Raw genomic sequence first — 20,579 nt, 5'->3', positions numbered from 1 at the left:
TTGGTGACAGGGGCATCCAGAACACAGAAACAGCAACAACAGTACAGAAAATTGCCACATGGATCTCCCGAGGCTGCCTGCTGATATGTGCACGAGGTGTGGATGTGCATGTGTTCGCCCGTGAGCCACAAACTGTTATGGTAACGATAGATAAACATTCATCACATTGCTTTGACTCCACTGTATGGACACGGTTGTACGGCATGTACATGAAACATCTGATATTAGCCGTGTCATTTGAGTCCTCTGTGTAAGTACATTTGTGCAGTGGTGGGCTGCATTCAGGTGGTGTGATGTTACAGTGATTATATGTGAGCACTAGACCACGTCCTCTTAGGTTACCCTGAGCTGCATTTAGGATGTTAACTGGTTAAGTTACTGGAGAAGAGCACAGCCAGCCTGTTCGCATGTCGCTCTGTCTCTCTCTCTGTCACCACCCACATTAATTTCTAAAGAGGTGGAAGAAAAGCCTCTTTCAGACTGTTTGCAGTGTCACAACCTGAGGCTCCATCACTTTTTATGAAAAACATTCTCGCAACTCAGTGCTTTCACATGTGGAGCCTGATGTATAAAAGAATATTAATAAGGTAAATTTAATGAAAACATGTTTGGGTTATATTTCCGGCGCCGTTATTAGAATTACCAGGGGTCGGGACAACGTTTGGGATGGGTCACCTCTTTCTGGAGCACAATGAATAGGAATCCACTAAAATATTGCTTAAAGACTATTTGGGGGATTATTTGTGCATTGGGACATAACTAAGATAATGAAATAATAAAACTATAAACAGAAAAATTTGACATGTCTGCATTATTCTCAATGATGAGTCTCATTAAATTCTTATGAATACATTCATGAGTAAAAAGCATGGTTCACTTTTGTGTTTTATGTGCATAATGTATGCTACTATGGTATTTTTGCATTATGGAGCTCGAAATTACTCGAAATTAGATATCACAATGTAATACCATTTCGATTTTGCTAAAATGGGGCTTCATTTTCCTAATGCAAGTATTTGTTTTCAATGATATTGAGGTGAGGTACAGAATGACCCGGACATGTTCGCGACAGGTTTTGAGAGATGAACCAGAATGTGAACGAGCTGGACACTGCGGAGTTCCCTTCTCACCATGACTCAAGATTGACCTGCCCTCACCTTTAGTCCTGACCAGGCAAATGAGATTATTACCTCATGAGAGAGAGAGAGAGAGAGAGAGAGAGAGAGAGAGCGAGAGAGAGGAGGGTTGAATGAGGCTTGAGTGAAGTGGGTTGTACTTTCATTCGAGCAGTCTCGCTACTTTTTACCGTTACTTGAGGACAGACGAGCTCCGTCCTGGATCTGACCAACTCCGGACTTTAAACGCGTCAAAAACTAAATCCACCTGGGTTTTATAGATCATTTTTCGTCAGGCAGGCACACGCACAACAGAATCCGATGCGGGATTGTCTGCGTGAGAGTCTCTGCGTGGATTTTAAAACGACATGCTGGGTTTAACGTTTGAGTGATGCGGCGGTGAATTCCTGTCAGGAGGGAAATGAATCGGCGCGCGGGAGCGATCGCGTAACTGTTGCTGCGGGAAAATGAAGAGATAACTCAAATAATACGCGTGAGTACGCTGTATCACTTCCATGAAAAATGTATTAATGCCTTATTGTAATTTAAGAAAGTGTCACGAGTTGATCTGCACGTTTCTCTTGATCCTTTCGAAAGGTGTGTTCGTGGGATCAGATGGCAGGTTTCTGTCTTGATCTTTCTCTTTATTCATTCAGCAGCGATCTCGCAGCAAACTACAGCTGCATTTAGGAAGATTATACTGAAAAACAATTATTTCATTCGGTTTAGCCTTTATTGTATAGATCCGCACCTGTAGTCCTCTGTATAGTCCCCACAAAACATCGTTTCATTGTTCTGTGAAGTTCATTTTTATTCAAGTGTAAATTCAAAATAGGCTATGACAGATTCTGAGGAATTAAAGTTTTCAGTTTCATTCATTTCCAATAAAGGCATAATGTAACTCATCCATCAGTTAGAATCATGAAGTCTAAATTAATTGTCTAATATATCAAGCTCCTTCACAAATACGATGGCATTATTATTCTGATCAATCATAATTTTCTGTGTAAGGATTTATTTATGCATGCACCAAGCCTTTTGAGGTGCTGTGGGGATTTTCCACACTGTTGACTTTATTATTAGATATGTTCCTCAGGATTTATTTGTTTAAAGCTTGAATAATGAACCGGTGACGTGCTGTTGGCGTAATGAATAGCTCTCGAGCCCGCTTGGCATCTGCGTTCAGCTGACACGGTTCATACGGGGAGAGAGAGAGGGAGAGAGAGAGAGAGAGAGAGAGAGCGCGTGTGCACAGGTTTACAAACGTCCCCACTAACATAGTGAAATAGCATGACACTCACTGGTCCAAGACATTTTACTTGACAAAAAGGCTCATAAAGCATGCAAATCATGTTTCCTTTAAATCTACCAAGCGTTTCTGGGGGATAGGGGAAAGAAAATAGCATTAGCCTTATATAAAATCAATGGAAGTCTATGATATGACCTCACTAAGAAACAAAAGTGTGTGTGTGTGTGTCAGGAAGACTGGGTGATGTCATGAACGTTCATGTTTCAGAGGCTTCATTAGTCAGAGATGATCCAGCTGAATACATTTAAACAGGATACATAGAGCTTTGCAATCAGTCTCTGTAATTTAACTCAATGTGATCATATGTGTCACAGTGACGAAACAATGTGACATTGAGAATCCCTTCAGGCTTGCTGTCTGACATGTATTTCTTATTTACAAAGTAATGGAGCAAATAATGTAGAATTCATCTTTTGGGAAATTTGGAAAACATGCTACTAAATTAATTGGAAGAAAAGTGAAATTTGAAATGCACTTTGGATTCAAATCTACCATTGAAGTTGTACACCAATGACATGATTTATTAAGGTACTGTACTCTAGTGTAGTTAAACACTGTCGACTTTATAAATTGGTGTTAGATGTTTATTAGTCTCAGACGTCACGCCCACGGACCGTTGCTTAAACGTCTGATTCATAAGGGACACTTTTCTGCAAACACTTCAGCACGTTCGAAGTCGTCATCTGATTGGACGTGCGTGTCGCGTTCTTTAACGGTCCGCCTGGAAACAACACGAATCCGTCTGATCTAAGAAGTAAGCTGTCGTGTTTACAATGGCTGCAATAAGAATTCATCACAATCGACTAAACGCTTAATTCTTTAAAGTATGCGAGGTTCATGGCATGAACTTATAATCATTGTTGTTGCTGTTAACTTTTGACACGTTCGTGAATGTACACCGGTCTGTTACTGCGGTGACAGTTCCACGCCTCTAAACATGACGCGTCACAAAACGAAAGGTGATTGGTTGCTTTACCTGTCAGTCATATGGCCAAAGAAAGCGGCGAAAGCTTCTACGCGAGACTAGATGTTTATTCACTTTTGGGGAAGTGAGGTTATTAGTGAAGATTTCTCATTAGTATTCACCAGTAAGATCACTGGACAATGAGGTTATACACTAATGTAGTTGAACAATCCCATCATGATGCTTTGACCAGGTGCCAGCCCAGCATTTTGGGTAGTTTAGTTTTGTATGAGTGTAATCTTTTAATGCTTTCCACTAGACATCATAGGTTACCTGATTTAAGGAAACTCCTGTTTTTATCTTAACATCTTTGAAGTTTCTAGGGTTGTAAAAGTGTCTCGGGACAGTTTTAATAGCGGTTGTGTGGTCTGTTGCTCAGCACAGTGGAAGTATTATGAGCATCATGCTGCTATAAGCACTTCTGACCAGTGAAGCGTAGCAAATGGGAGCCGTACTATAACATGGTTTAAAGAGCCCTAAAGCAATAACATGGAGGTCCCGACCTTCATCCGGCTTTTGTTGGACTTGTGAACTCTGACCCATACAGCTTCAGATGTTTTAGAACTCTCTCACATGAGGCTGATGAAGATTTGTGGTTGCACGTATGTGTGGAATAGTGAGGATTTTATTATGTGCCGCCGGGTTGTTTGAACGTTTGCTGTATCAGGCTGTATGGTATCTGGGTTTAGACATGACTGTATTCATATGCACAGTGGACACCTTAGGGAAAACATTTCAGCATTAGCCGTGGGTAGCGATGCCTGAAATGATTTCCATTCACAACAGCCCGGCAGACGGAAATGGAAGGAGAGAAAACCTGCGAGGCAGAGAGAAGCTGAGATTGAGAGAGAGAACAACTCCGGTGAACAGCTGGAGAGAGACCAAGATGGACAGATACACAGGAAGTAAAGCAGCATCCTGAGACTGACGCAAAGACTTTGGAACAAAAACAAGAAGTTTTTACAATGTAGAGGGAAAGCTTTTAGTGTGATGTTATAACATACTGTCATTTCATTATAGTTAGGGTTAGTTATAGGCAGGGGTTAAATCGATTTTGAGGGGTGCGTATATGAAGTTTATAATCTTATTAATTGACAAAAAGTTGAGCGAGCCCTTTGCTATGAACAAAAAAATACTGATCAAACTCATTCTACATGCCAGCAGTTTACAAAGTTACATGTAAGAATACAATCTTTCTGTAGGCCGGTGCCCTTTCCTTGTGTCAATATCAAATATCTTCATTTATTAATTTAATGTCCGCACAGAATTGTATATATGACCTGTGTATTTCCAGTACTTTTCTGTCAAAACTTCATACAACATTCACAATGATTGAGGTGATCCATTAACATGCGCATCGTTGCTGCCGCACACACCATGAACAAACCGCTTTAAATGCTTGAATTTGATTAAAATGACATCATTTGGAAGTCGATCACAAACAGCTCATTATGAATTGAAACGTTAAAACACATGCGCACTGGACGACAAGCGGCTGGGCACTGCAGAAAGGAAACTCAAGCGTGCGCAGACACTAGGTGCGTTCCAATCAGAATATATCTCCCTCCACAGGACCCTTCGGGAAGGTGACACCATACAAAACGTCACTTAAAAAAATACGTTGCTTTTATTGCTCCTTATGCCAAGTTCATTTTAAACTGACTATTGTGTTTTTCTCCTCAGAGCTTACATATCAAGGGCTTTACTCTCCAAAGAGAGTAGGGCATAGGGATGCTCACTTTGGAATTGAATGCAGGGAATGATTTCCGTACGTACACGGTTAATGTACGACTGTGAGTTGGGTTACTACCCTGAATATAGATCCGTTTTTCCGTGATTATCAATGTAAGTGTATACACTGACAAATAAGGTAAATTGTTACTTAAACTTCAGATTTATACTGGGGCACGACGGAGTGCCGCTCCATAACACCAGAAGAGCGGCACGCATGCGGGGAACAGAGCGAGACGGTCAGCCTATGTGCCGGAGCTCCGCCCCGGACGGCCCCGGCCCAATTTAACCCCTGGTTAGGGAAAGTTCAACCAAAATGAAAATTTGTTTATTGATCATTTACATACCCTTACGTGATTATGACATTCCTCAAATATCCTTTGTGACCATAGAATTTATTTTTGGCTGAACTATCCCTAGTGACATTAGTTAGCGTTTTGATGTTCTTCAAGGTTACAATTGTATTGTTATAGCCTTCTTGTGACTTTTAAGGGAGAGACTTTTTGCTTTGTGTGGTGGCAGTTCAGGTCAGGAGAAAGACTGTCTGTTGTATTCAGTCTGTACTGCGTGGGTAATGGCAAAAACAGTAACTTGGGTTTGATAACTGAGCTAGAAGTTATGTAATATGCCGAAAGAGAGAACACGTCGGGTACATATGTTAGTGTGAATACTTTAATTTAATTTAATTTATATATATATATATATTTTACAGATATTTTTTAGAGGTGGGGAAAAATGGACCTTTTAAAGTATTTCGAATTTCTTTACCTCATAGTAGCCTTCCTGTAGCTCGGTGGTAAGAGCATGGTGTTAACGACGCCAAGGTTGTGGGTTTGATCCCAGGGGATTACACATACTTAGAAACAAATGTATAGGATAATGCAATGTAATTAGTTTTGGATAAAAGCGTCTGCCAAATGCGTAAATGTAAATAGTACTGTATCAATACTCTTACACCAAAAATGTAAATATTTGGTAAAAAATCAAAATTTTCACAGTAATATTTATGGGAGAATTGACCACCATTCAGACAGTGTCGAGGTGTAACGTTATTAGGTCAACGCACACTGAATTATTTATGTTTGTTTGACCAACCTCACAACAAGCTAAATGTTTTATACCTGCGAGTTAAAACGGCATCCTCTCTTGTGCTTAAAATGTCACATGAAATGTCGGCTACATGACCACCGAGATGACAAGGATGCAAAAGTGAACTCAAAGTAACAAGCTAACACAAAAGGTAATTTGCCACCTGTGAGCTTTGAGAAGCCCTGTTATACAGTGTAGATGTAACACATTCAGGGTTGTCTGTGTGCCAGCTGTATGAATAAAACCTAAGTGATGTTCACCTCTCTGCCAAGTACATGGGCTCTGATGTGTGAAGGAAAGCGCTAGGCCAAGCCAGATGTCTCCAGCATGCACCTTTAACTCAGTCAGACCCCAGAAGCCTTCTGATTCATCTCTAATCAGCTTCTGTCCACCGGGACTCCCCCGGGACGACAGCAGCAGGGGAGGCCGAAGTATAGAGCTCAAACAGAAAGAGAACATTCGAGGAGGTCGGGCTCTAGGGTGTAATACGGTGCTAATGTATTTGGCTGAGACGTTTGCAGGCCCAGACAGGGTTTAAGGGTTAAAAGAGATGTTTAGAAGAGAACTGTAGCCTTTGGAGGAACACAATGAGTGTGTAATGATGTAGACTCTGGATGTGAGGAGACAGGTTGATTTAGGGAAGAGATGAGACGTGGTCTCACAGGGATGTGAGAGAGTGGGAGATACTCAGGGTTTGGTGCAGGTGAGAAAAGTTTAGGGCAGGATATTAGCAGATTTTCATTTTTGAATGTTAAACAGCATAAATGTTAGAAACTTCGTTTTTTACTGTTTTTAACATTATGCCATCACAATGGCATAAATATTGTTTCGATGAATGTTAATTTTGTTGATGGGATCATATGGAGTGGTGCAGGAATGATGTATTTTTGTTGGCCAACCTGGAAGTTAGCGCCGCACTGGAACCCTCGACCGGAAGCTTGTGCATTTTTCTCATAGACTTTTGGAAGATTGCAAAATAAGATCTGTGATTAACAAAGGTTTATGATGTTTACACGTTTTGTCTATCAATATAATCTTTACAAATGAACACAGCATTTGGTACTTTTGAAGCCTAAATACAATCACCAGAAGTAAAATGCTAACATGAGGCTATAAACACTAAAGACTAAACTGCGGTCGGTCAATATCAACGTCACCACCACCAAGCCTCTGACAACTCTTTCAAACTTTATTAAAAACGTGTTCCCTGGTAAGTAATTACTCCGTCAATGAATCCCCATCCATGTTTTTAGAGATTTGTTGCATTATTTGTGAGATTTATATGCGCAATGACATCTAACGTCTCCGCCAATGGATGGTAGTCGCTTTTTGCAACTTGTTAGCAACCGTCATTTTTAAGACACATAAAGCTTTAAAGGATCACAAGCGGGTTATACCTGGTGTGTTTTATGTCATATATCAAAATGTGAAAATATTTAGAGGTTTTGTTAACCACAGACCTTATTTCAGGCTCTTTACCAAAAACCCATTTGGGGCAATGGAACTTAAGTCCTAAAATGCTTTGCATACAAAAATACGTCATCTCTGAGGTACTCTGTTAGCATAGCATGTGGGAATTATGGCTTGATACTGATATGCACAATTTCAGTGTTGTTTATCAGAAAAGTTACTTTTTTCTGAAGATACTTAGTTGAAGTTGTTCACTTTCAAATTCTTTTGTCATTTACCTACCCTCATTCCTGTTGTTCCCATAAGCTTTAGTTCTTTAGTTCGACATTTTTGAAGAATTGTTACACAGCTTGATATGAGAATGAAAAATAAAAAGTGGTGTAGCCTATTGGTTTATGTGAGAAATGTAAGGTATCATTTCCTGCTTATTGTTCTCATACCCAAACCGTATCTCCCCTCCAAGTTTGTCTCCAGTAAACATTTGGCTGGACCATTTCTTTAATAACATCCTTTCAACTGGTCAGGGATAGTCCTATAGCTACTCCTATTCATGCATTTTTCATTTCTATGCCAAACTGAATGATTTATAGAGGTTTGCAAAGGCAAGTGAACTGGGCAGAGGTGCCTGTTCATATCTCACAAGCTGTGGTCTGAACTTTCCCCCTCTCGGATGTATAGTAGCGAGCCTTGTGTGAACTGGAAACCATCAAATGACTTTTTCTTCGACCCTAACAGCGGTACAAAATGTTTATTTCAGATTCTTGCAAAAAGCTCAACACTGCTGTCACTATGGTGTTGTGATTGCTCAGTATTCTGTGTGTGTGTACAGTATGTGAAAAAACAGAAAACAGCTTATTTTCTTCACTCCAGCAAAGATGTTTAAGAGCCTTTCAGAAAAGATGTTCCTACACAAGCTATTCTTTTATCTATAGGGTCAATGAATCTAACTATTTTAGGTGATCTAGCTATTATGACTTGTTTTTTTAAGGAAACAACAGATTTTTGTTTCTTACTCTTGTGTGGAGGGTCAAAAATAACTTTCCTACTTTCTTGAATTAATGGTATATGGGGGTATATGATATAATTGTGATTTCTTTTGTGTTTTTATTGTAAAATCATGATATCCTGCAAGCATTTTACTTGTGTTCTTCATCTGCATTAGTTAGACATTTTAATTTGCATTGGATGTGATATTGTGAGCAGTTTCCGAGTTTCTGCATACACAAGTTTAAGAAGTTTATCTAGGGTAGGCTACATTTTTTTTCCTAGAAATGACTCATCTCGTATATGATTCTGCTTGCATGTATTTGTCGCCTAGATAATATGAACAAATATACTTTATTTATAAATATACTATTTTTTACTAAAAGTATTGCATAATACAGCCTCATGAATTTTCAACAGTTCACTTGGCAGGTGTGGCAAAAGTTCATTTTGGACCCTACTTGCGTGTGAGAGGTTTTCTTCTGCAGAGCCGGAGAGCTAGTTTTCTACTACTAGAGCATGAGATCAGTTTTGTGGTGAAGCGCCACGGTGTAGATAAGCAGATTTCCAGCTTTCTGTCAGCTGTCTCTTTACTGCCAACTTTCTGCTGCCAGTGGTGGAAGAAAGTCTTTTGGCACAGCGGTGACGCCTACATCATTACTATAGCAACCGATGTAGATCTGCCAGAAAATGATTGCAGTGCACGATCTGATTTGATAAGTTTCAAAGAATGACAGTCAAGGTTTGCATGTGAACAACAGTGTGAGCAGAAACAGAAGTCACATTTTAGCTTGACTAATTCAGATATCAGGTTTATATGTCTTTATGGATTGATTCTGAATCTGAATTGGGACTGGATGCTATGAGCCTATACAAAATAGAAAAAAACTCGTGTTTGAATGTGGTCTCCCTAATCAGATTTTAGAGACTGAAATATAAATGTTTAGTTTTTAATGTTTTTACACTGACACAAACTTTTCATTCATTATGAATAGCCATTTTGGTTTGTGTCTATCAAGTTTCACATATAAAAAGGAATTAAGTAAGAGGAAGGACCTTTCGTTTTGAATTACCTTTCATTTGTATGATTATTCAATACATTTTTATTGAATTTTTACCAAATTTAATTACTGTAGATTGTCATATTGTGATAAGATTTTGGTCATTTTGCCCACCCTTAATTTCAGTGGGAAGCTGACAGTGACAGTAATATCAATATTAATCATGGAAGTGTATGATTTTTGTAACTTTAAATGCGATATGGTTTATAGTTTGTAATAAATACATTTTAATGTCATGTTTGAATTGTGCTGGATATGATCAGATGAGCTGAGGTGAACATTCTATCTGTCTGCCATTGGTTGGATACGGAAATGATTGAAAATATAGTTAAACTGACACCTGAACATAACGTTCCGCATTCAGTTTGCTGTAACGTTTTAGATTTTGAGCTCAGGAAATAGAAAGGGGCTTAGCTGCTCTATGGCAAATAAATGTCATATGGCCCTTGAAATACATCCATAACACCTTTCATTGATTTACAGCTTGATGCGTTGTCCGTCCTGATAGAGTCTGAATGAGGTGCTGGTCTGGTTTGACCTCCGGTCTGTTCACACTCGCTGTGTTTTGTGAGTGTTTTCAGACCATTACACTATCCCCAGGTCTCAAAGCACAATAACCCTGTCATTCACTCTTATATTGTTGTTGTGTTCTGTGACCTTACAGCTGATGCTTTTTTCCAGTGTGATGTTTGTTTGTTTGTTTGTTTGTTTGTTTGTTTGTTTGTTGTTGTGGCCCAGAGTTCAGATCAGTTCTGAGTAGTGAAGTAATGAAACAATTTTTTTGTGAGTTTACAGAACTAATTAAATGACCTATTAATGTTAGTACAATAGTCATAATGTTACGAAAGCTAAAGGTACTGTGTGTCATTCTGCTCTACCACGTCACCAGAAGGTATGGTTTTCTAAAGATGTAGACTTCATAAAACACTTTGCTTTGTTGAACCAGAATGCAGCGGGTGTAAAATAGCCAACCTTGAACACCAAAACTAACTTTGAACAAATTTTTTCGATTAATTCTTCAAAAAGCGAATAAAAGAAATGTGTAGTGTCAGAGTTAGTTTCAGTTTTACTTTTGTGAGAGAGGTGTGGTTGTTTGTTTACTATCACTACTATCACAGTTTAATGATAATAGTCCTAATGTACCTTTGATATTGACCAAGGTGTGTATCTTTCATATTTACCGTGGTTCTAAAATACATGTACCATGGTGTGTGGCATTCTAAGGTTCTTCAGTAGTGCTGCCAGGGTACATCTACAAAAAGAAATGGTAGTACCATAGTACGTTTTCATAATTTCTTGTCCAAATTATAAAACGAAAGCAATTTTAAACTAGTTTTAAACAAAATCATTATTATTCACTATTTTACTCCTTTATATGGCTTTATATGACTTGCAAGGCTATGCAATATTTGCCCCTGAGTCTTTAGACTCTTGCAAAGCAAAAGATTGAATTATGTGCAATAGTTTTATATACACACGCAGACATCATTAAATAAAAAGATGAGCTCTTGACATCACCACACAACCAATAACTACCCGTGATGATAAAAACAACAGCATAAATAAAGTCAGGCAACAACAAAACAATAAAGCTATAACAGCCGCATAATTTATTCATGCTTCAATATAGGCTGAGAGGTTGCAAATCAGCTTCATTGTTCAGTATGAAATTGTTTGTACGCACACGTTTGTTTGGGACATTTGAGTGAATATTGTTGGTCCGACGTGTGGTTCATTGGGCTGTTGCTTAAAAAATATCAAATTAACTACGTATATGCTAAATTGATTATTGAATTGAATTCATTATGTCAATATTTCCTGAGAAAATTCCCCAAATGACAGATCACAAGTGTTTTAGCACAAATTTTATAACTTTTTTTAGGGAACTTTGTCTCAGTTGACATTATCACGTAGAAAATCTAAAAATGTCACCTTTCCAAGTTGACGCAACATAACACATTTCTGCATGTGCTTGATTGCTATCACAGGTGCTGTAGAGAGGGTCTGATGGGTGATATGGGTTAATCACTGGAGTCATTAGTGTGTGGAGCCCTGACGCCCTCTGATTACACCTCATGCGGTGTAATGAATTACACCGCTGTCATTGGCAGTATTCACTCTTTGTGGTTCACCTCAGGTCAGGTGATACTGAGATACAAGATGAGAAAACATGTGAGAAAGAAATATAAAATAATCGGTTCAGCCAAAAATAAAGTTTCTGTCATTACTGGCTCATTTTGTTCCAAACTCCCATGATAGTATTTTTTTTGTGAAACATAATAGGACAGTTTCAAAAACTATATTAATTTGCGTTGCGAAGATGAATGGATGTCCTAGGCTTGTCGAATGACTTGAGGGTGAGTAATTCATGGCAGGATTTTCATTTTTCGGCAGAGTTCCCCTTTAACTTTTTGCCTCTCTATCACCATATCTGTTTGAAACATAAAATTGCAGGTTACTTCCCACTTGAGTTATCTTCTATACTGTACATGGATTGAAGTCAAATGACGTCAAACTGACATTTCTTGTGAAATTGTACCTGACAGCTCAAGTTATAAATCATTAATGATTTGAAAAATGACAATTCACCTTCAAGTTGTTCCTTGTTCTGATGAACACAGAGAAAGATATTTGGAAGAATGCTGAGAATATAACCAAACAGATCTTGCCCCCCATTGACTCCCATAGTAGGAAAAATGACTTGATCGTTTTTTTGTTCTGTTGAACACAAAAGAAGACGTTTTGAAGAATGTAGGACAGTAAACAGTTCTGGGGCACTTTTGACTGTACCATTGCATTTTTTCGTACTATGGGAGTCAATGGGGATTCTTCCAAATATCTTTCTCTGTGTTCAATTCAGAACAAAGAAATTGATACAGAGCAACTCGAAGGTGAGTAAATGATGACAGAATTTTCATTTTTGGGTGAAGTATCCCTTAAGCTTACCATTGAGAAGGGTAAGGAGAAAATTTTAATGCTGATTTTATTTGTATAAACTGAATAACTGATTCTTGTTCATTTTAACCCATAAAGTTACAAATTACAGCTTTAAGCAATAAACCTTATATGCTTTCTCGTTTGCAAGTCCCTTTAGATAAGAGCATTTGCTAAATATATCAATGTAAATGTAGTCTTTGGTTGAGCTGTTTCTTTAAGACAGAAATGAGCACAGTGCTTTATTTGATCTTTACTGTGAGGTTTCGCTAACATCTCGTAGGGGGTTGATGTTTATGATAGGACACTTACTGGAAGTGCCGCCCGTCAGTGATCAGTGACCCATCAAACGATCATCCTTTGGGTGGCTCTTGAAAGCATGCTGGGTGATTGAACGGCTTGTCAGGGAAACTTAGTAATTTTAAAATATTTAGAAATGCAAAAGAGTGTCCTGGCATCAAAGTGGCTTTGATGAGAGGTTTAGCTTGACAGAACATTTCTGAATAAAAGGGTGTTGGACATTGACTGTAATGGGTTTTAGCTTGAGATGTCAGCCATTTTCATTGATTTCTTATTTGCCTGTGAAAAGAAAAGTGCAGTGCGCTATTAAGCAGGTGTGTTTGGCTGATATTATAGTCCACAGGAACGTCAATGGCCTTGTTATCCCTTTGCTGAAACCTTGCGATGCCAGTCACTTTGCTCCATTACCCTTCATTATGTGAAAAAGGGTGAGACGGCCCTTGAGGAAAGAAAGAAGCAGACTTTCATTGTTCAAACAAAATTCATTAGATTAATAGGTGATGAAAGTTTTGAATTGGACTCTGGGTAGCTTGAGTATCTAATGAGTCACCATATAGCCTGCAGGAAAGAAAAAACACAAATAAGATCTCTTTAATATCTTAATAGTTTCTTGTAGCAACAAGTTGGAATGAAAATTGAGACCTTTGAATGTCATCACCGGCATAAAACAGCCAATAAGAGACAATACTTTTTTTTGCGTAAGCAACATTTAAAAAAAATGTAAATGTTTTGAAGCTGATGTCAAATGATGTCAAACTGATATTTTCCGCAAAATCACATTATGAAATCATTTTAATCTTACCCTTGTGCATTGGGTTAAGGTTAGAAGTGTTATTATGTACTTGCTCAGTAACTGCTTTTTGTTTATTTGTATCCCCCCAAAAACAGATTGCATCTGTAAATAGCAATAAAGAAATCTCTCTTTCTTTTCGGGGTCAGTAAATGCTAATTAAAGCCCACATATCATTGGCATTCTGATAGCGGTTATGTGTTTTGATAGCAAGACAGATCAGAGGAAATGGGCCTCTATGTGAGCGTGTATTTGAGAGATAACAGTGCGGATATAAACCCTTTGCTGTTGGGTTTGTGTTCAGGAGCTTCGCGTCTGCTGGGTAATTTTGACAGCAGGAGGCAGCTTGTTCAGAGGTCTTCGGATCATTCAGGAAATCCAGCAGCTTTGTACTTTGATATCAAATGTTGCAGCGAAAGATGCATAGACCCCCGATAATAAAGCCCTGCCCACCCGGTGCTCTTCTTAAGAAACACAATCTGAAGAGTGTTGGTGGAATAATGAAACATTGCAGGCAACACAGTAATGATAAAGGCCTTCAAACCTACACCACTGGCTGTTCAACAGCCGGAAGGATTGCAGGTTCAATCTGTTCTTCAGATGACGTGAGATTATTTAGTCCATGTGAAGCTGTTTGTGAATAAGGAGCTAATGGCAGTGAATGCAGTTGCTGAGTCATGTGGGAAATATAAAACACACCCACTTCATGAATGAAATGCGAACGATACCATCTGTTAAAATCTAAGAGCGCTTCGCTGTCTGTACACTGAATGCCGCATGCTATTTTTATTTGAACAAGTATACTGCAGTATTTACCACTTCAAAGTAAACGTGATATGCTGTTTACAATCCATTTTATTTCCTGTAATCTGATTCGAGAGTTTTTATGGGAATAAGAATAATCTGTCTGACAAAATGCAGGGAAACTGAATTTGAGCTGATTGTGGACAGGGTCTCTATACTACAGGTGGTGGGAAGAGTAAAAGGTATATATCAGGTCATCTGAAAAGGACAAACATTTCGGATTATGTTTGATAAGATTACGAAGACGAGCATTTTTTATTTTTCATCACCGATGAATCATTGACAATAAAGAAAGAAACAAGGAGGTCAAATGTTAATAAATAAATATATATTTATAATATATATATATATATTTTAAAACATATATAAAAATTTGGTTCCTGTTTGCTTCTATTTCAATACATGAAAAGCACAAATTCAGTATATTTAATTTATTGTTCTATTAACAATGTATTATTCTTTATATTTTAAATATACAGTATATTAAATGATTCAATATATTGACTGTCAATATATAGAATAATGTATTTTCTTTGCGTAAGAATGATGGCTGTGTCTTCTTTTTGATTATTTTGATTACTGACTATGCTTTTTCTTTGGTTGATTGGGCACCCGCTTTGGTCTGAAACATACAAACATGAGCGCAGTCGCTTCTAGCTGAACGAGCTCAGTTTCACATCAGGATGCAGCTCATGACACAACATAAGTATGCTTTTCATTCTCAGCGTAAGTGCAGTTAATAGAACGGTTTTCTGCTAATCGGTTTTCTCTTTCAAGTCAACTGTTGCGGTGGGGCTGCGGTTAGAAAAGAGTCTTTTATTCACATTTATCAGTTATTCAAAGTGTCAACATGCTTATAGTGACCTGTTTAATACCACATCCCGGTAACAGATGCCACAGACATTTGAAGGTAATACCTATTGCCCTCTTGAGTACATACCGCCTCAGAAATGCGAGACATATGTTAAACGGTTCTGTGCACCTGCAGCTCTCGTTAAGCATTCAGATACACGTACGGATGTATACTGTTATGTATACTGTTATGTAGGCAGAATATGTTTCTGGAAGGCAGGTCAAATATATTATTACATTTTAGTGCTTCAGAATTGTAAGCTGCTTTTATCTACAGTTTCATGAGTGACACCATGATGTGTTTTTTAATATTTATAAACTATTATCTGTGTCTGTCTCTTTCTTTGCCTTCTCTGTCTGTTTGTCGACCTGTCTCTCTGTCTGACTTTCTGTCTGGTTCATGTTCTTTTTTTCATCTATGCCTGTCTGTCTGTTCTTCTGTCTCTGAGTCTGTCTGTATGTTTGTCTGTCTGTCTATCTGCCTCTCTTTCTGTATGTCTGTCTATTTGTCTGTCTATCTCTCTGTCTTTGTTTGTGTCACAGTTGTGTTTTGTTCGGTTTTGGTTTTGTTCTATGTTCGCGTTTTCCTGTGGTCTTTCATTATTGTTAATTAGTTCACTCCTGTTTCTGTTCTCCATGATTGCGTTCACTATGTGTTTAAGCCCTCTGTCTTCTCCTTAGTTCAATTGCTGGTTATTGTTTTGTGTTACCCTGTTGTGTTGATGCTCATTCGTTTTCCCCTTGGATTTATTTGAAATAAATGTGTATATTGGATTATCTCCTTCATCATGTACTTTGTATTGCACCATGTAGCGTGACAGAATAACCGGCCATAACCGTACGTTTATTTAGCTGCGTTTTAAAAATTTTTTTCCTTTGGTTCCTACATGGATATCCCCGCTGTAAAGCTCCTGTGCCTGGAGCAGGGAGACCGTTCGCTGGTGTACCACACCCAGGACTTTTTAAATCTGGCATGCCTCACTCTACCGTACCAGTCTGAGAGAGCAATCCAAGGGAATTTCGCCGCTTTTGTGGAGTGGGTGCTGGAGAAAAATGGACTGTTTTTCTCCGTCTGCCCCGCTGAGGACATCTCCAGCCCCACTCCCAACCCTGAGGCCAGCCAGTTGCCATTCTACTGCACGGAGTGCTTGCCAGATCCCACAGCAGACGGAGAGCCGAACGGGGCCACGATCTACGAGCCAATCGCACACGTCCCTCCGGCTCCTCCTTGGTCAGTCGTCGACCACCCGCCGCCTCGGGACTCCAATCCTGCTGCTACGCCTCGTCACTCCACCCCTATGGTTCTGTCAGGCTCCTCCTTCCCTCTGGCTCCACCTACATCCTTGGTCGCTCTGAGTTCCGCCGTGATCTTCCGGGTCCCCTTGGCCCTTCGGATCCTCGGTGTCACCCTGGCTCTCTGTCTGCTCGTCTCCACCCTGGGATCCTCCTCCAACGTCTCCGTCAGTCGTCCCCCTGGTGTTGTCAGCCTTCCCTCCACCATGGCTCCTCCCTCCGGCGACTCTACGGTGGGCCGCCGTCCTGGCTGGTCTCTGGACCAACACCTTGCCCACCCTCCACGCCCCCATGGACTCATACTTTTTTTTGTTTTGCCCCTCTCCTGCTCATTCGTTTTCTCCTTGGAATTATTTGGAATAAATCTTTATATTGGATTATCTCCTTCGTCGTGTACTTCGTATTGCACCACGTAGCGTGACAGTTTGTCTGTTCTTCTCTCTCTCTGCCTGTCTATATGATTGTCTGTGTGTCTCTCTGCCTGCTACGTAGTCTTTCTACTTCTTTGTTTTTATATATGTCTGTCTACCTTTCTGTCTTTGTATGTCTGTCTGTCTCTTTGTCTGTCTGTCTGTCTGTCTGTCTGTCTATCTCTCTGTCTGTATGTCTCTCTTTCAGCCTGTCTTTCTATCTAACTGTCTGCCTCTTTGTCTGTCTGTCTGTATATTTACTGTATGTTTTTTTTTTTCTTGTGCTTTATTTCTCTTCTGTGTGGTGGTCTTGTTATGCTGGGCTGTAATAGGTGTCATTTGGTATCTCTGAAACAATCACACAGCTGTCTTAATTTTGTCCTGCTGTACGTCACTTTCACTGGAAGTAGAAGAAATTATTATAGAGACTCGGATGTCTCTCGTATGTCTTTAAACTTTTGATACCATCCAATGGACTCGGTTGCCATGACTGTTAAATAGGACTCGAAAGGACTTTCAGCTTGAGATTGTGTATTATTGTTTGATTAAAGGACATGGCTAATGGAATAAAAATGCATGTTGAAAGCACATGATGAACCCTTCCTCAAAGAGAAGATGTCCTCCATCACTCAACCGCCTGCCACTGAGGGTTTGTATGTACTGTATATATCCAAGACAAAGAGTGTAAAAACACGCAAAGCCTGTTTTCGGATTGTGTGTTAAAGTTTTAGCTCTTGATGCTTACTTATTGATGACTTTAAACAGCTTGCAGAATTGCAGTATTCACATTGCACGTGTAAGCAGTGTGCCGCCCATTAGCAAAAGCAGCGCTGCACGAAGAGTTTCTGTTTGTGTTCCATGTCGCTCGCTGAACTCAGCAGAAAATAAAGTAAATATGCACTGTCAACCTATTTATCAACACAATCTTTTGCAATACAGGCTTTTATGAAGGAATATGAAATAATAGAGTGAGCTACCACTTATTGTTTAAAAAAATGCACACAAAGAACGTGTGTAACAAAGTTCAATAGAAGGGAAGGAAGGAGGCGGGAACCGGCGAACATTTCACAAACTTTAATACAAAATAAACAAACAATAATTCAGCAAATAAAAGGCCGGCAGCCACCTCACGGTCGACTGCCGGCCACACGAACATAAACAAACTTAACTTCCGGGCCCGGTCCTCTCTCGTCGGCAGTCCCGTCGCTCGTCCTCTTATGCTCCCTAGCTCCCCGTGAGGCATGCGGGACCGGTGCGCGTACAGCTGATACTCATAATCACTCACGCCACCGGCCCCGCCTTCCTGCCCCACGGCTCTCGTCCCACCTTCCTCGCTACAACGTGTTATATTAGTTATGAAAATAACAATTTAAGCATTTACTGTTTATACTTTTGTTTATCATTTTGATGTTAATATGGCTCTCCTTATGTAAATTAGATTTCATCATATTTTTAAAGATAATATTTAAAGACTCATCCCTTATGAAAACTAACCATAGTTTAACTGTAGTAACCGTAGCCTCTGGTTTATATTTGTAAAATCATAGTATCCACAAATGTACGTAAGGATATATGGGACAATATTTGGCCAAGATTCAAAATATTGAGAAAATCGCCTTTAAAGTTGTCCATCAGAGGTGCTGTAGCAGGCCGTTGCTAAAAGCAGAAATTCTAAGCTTTACATAGAAACCAAACTTGAGTGGGTAAATCTCAGAGCGGGCAGCAGCAAGTGAAGTTTGTAGGCGTGTTTCCGTTTTTGTTTGGGATTTTGCTACATCCACTCACAAAAACAATGTTTAATATATACAATAGGACATTTACAAAATATATGAATGGCACTTGATCTTTACTTAATATCCTAATGATTTTGGGCATAAAAGAAAAATCAATCATTTTGACCCCAACAATGTTTTGTTGGCTATTGCTGCAAATATAACCGTGCAACTTATGACCCAAATGGTAATCAGTACAGCAAAAAACAAGGTTATTAAACTTTTACTATAATAAAACTATGGGTATTTTTTTGCTAAGGGGTGTATCGAAACATTCCAAAGTATTTTGCCGCTTCCGCTAGGAAATATTTACGTCCGTATGATTTTCTCAATCCATCCGCCGTTGACAGAAAGTTAATTTTGGACCTTGCTTTTGCTCTTCAAAGCTCTGCTTCAAAGCCGAGAATGAGGGAGAGAGAGAGTTAGCAGGTTGCCTGTGTTTCTCCGCAGCCTTCTTGTTGCGAATTGTCACAAATGTTGAGCACTCTGTGGAAATGTTAAAGTGGGAACTATCATTTTCACCCATCAGACTCCAGAGACTCGCTAACGGTCCTTTGGGAATAGAGAATCTGACATTGGGTGTGACGCGGTCTGATGTTGTATTTAGATGGCTGTGTTGACACGCATGAGCGTACGGTTATAAAGCCATTTCGGTGGCTTACGGCTGCCGCGGGCGCGTCGTACAGAATGTGAGCATGAATGCAGGTGACAGATCAAATGGAGACACTCGTTTTTTTAAGCGTATCTCTACATCATACTCTGCATGTAGGCAGCACCGCTAAGACAGCCAGTCACATGACGGGACACGCGTAAATGAAGGTTCTAATCCTAGTGTGTCTTTATTTGTACAACGTCGAGTATTATCTATTCTCTTGCATCAGACAGACAGAGCCGAGTAGATTAAACTCTCATTTCGGAGAATGAGGATTGTTTTTGAGTACTTATAACAAAGGTTCATGGTCCAGTGGCAAGTGATTTAAGGATATGTACAGTACAAGCCATGATGAATTTAACCCGGCCACAAAACATACATCATGCAAAAGCGACGTATTCATTCACCAGTGCAATTGCCTGAAATGCCTGCAGGCATGTTTTATGATTTATGTTTCTAGAACTACAAGCGTCAATCAAGAGGGGGTTTCTGGCCTTTGTAACGTGGGACCCCCCTCGTGCAGAATAAAACAGTTTTTCTAGGTCACTGATATGACTAGAGTCTCCATGTCATGTGGGTGTAAATCTTTTTAAAGGATTAGTTCACCAAAAAAAGAAAATTCTGTCATCATTTCCTCAACATCGTGTCATTCGAAAACCTGCGTGACTTTCTCTCTTGCAACACACAAGAAAAGTTTTGAAGATGTTCATGGTGTTCTTTCTCATACAGTGACCATCAGGGGGTAACCAGGGGCGATCCAGCTCCAAAATGGAGAAAATGCACCATAAAAATACCATTGAAGTTGTCCAAACCCTTCCTTTGAAGTCGTTGGATAGCTTTGTGTGAGGAAGTTTGACGGCTGCTGTCATGTTGAACCAAACTTTGGTTTGTTAACGGCTTGGTTTAGTGTTTTAAATGGAACTGCAGGTACCTCAACACACGTGTGTTTTAAAGAATCAATAAATTAATTTACAAATGTAAGTTATAGATGCATCTAAAGTTAACTATGTGATTTGGCATAAATATGTCAAGTGCAACATGGTTAACAGATGATTTCTGTATTCATCACTAATTTGAACTAACCTCTCTCTCTCTCTCTCTCTCTCTCT

General features: G+C 39.4%; 1 protein-coding gene across 1 annotated transcript in view; it reads left to right on the top strand.

Annotated features, from left to right (window-relative positions):
- Positions 1–1,245: 1,245 nt before the first annotated feature.
- LOC130559124 (protocadherin-15-like) overlaps positions 1,246–20,579 on the top strand; it is a 164,133-nt gene continuing 144,799 nt past the window's right edge. Inside the window, exon 1 of the mRNA XM_057342027.1 lies at positions 1,246–1,608. The gene's annotated coding sequence lies outside the window, so the exon portion shown is untranslated. The remainder of the gene's footprint in view (positions 1,609–20,579) is intronic.

The sequence above is a fragment of the Triplophysa rosa genome, linkage group LG9, assembly GCF_024868665.1.
Source record: "Triplophysa rosa linkage group LG9, Trosa_1v2, whole genome shotgun sequence".
Classification (NCBI taxonomy): domain Eukaryota; kingdom Metazoa; phylum Chordata; class Actinopteri; order Cypriniformes; family Nemacheilidae; genus Triplophysa; species Triplophysa rosa.
The sequence above is the reverse complement of the archived record's forward strand: the minus strand, read 5'-3'. Positions and strand labels throughout refer to the sequence as shown.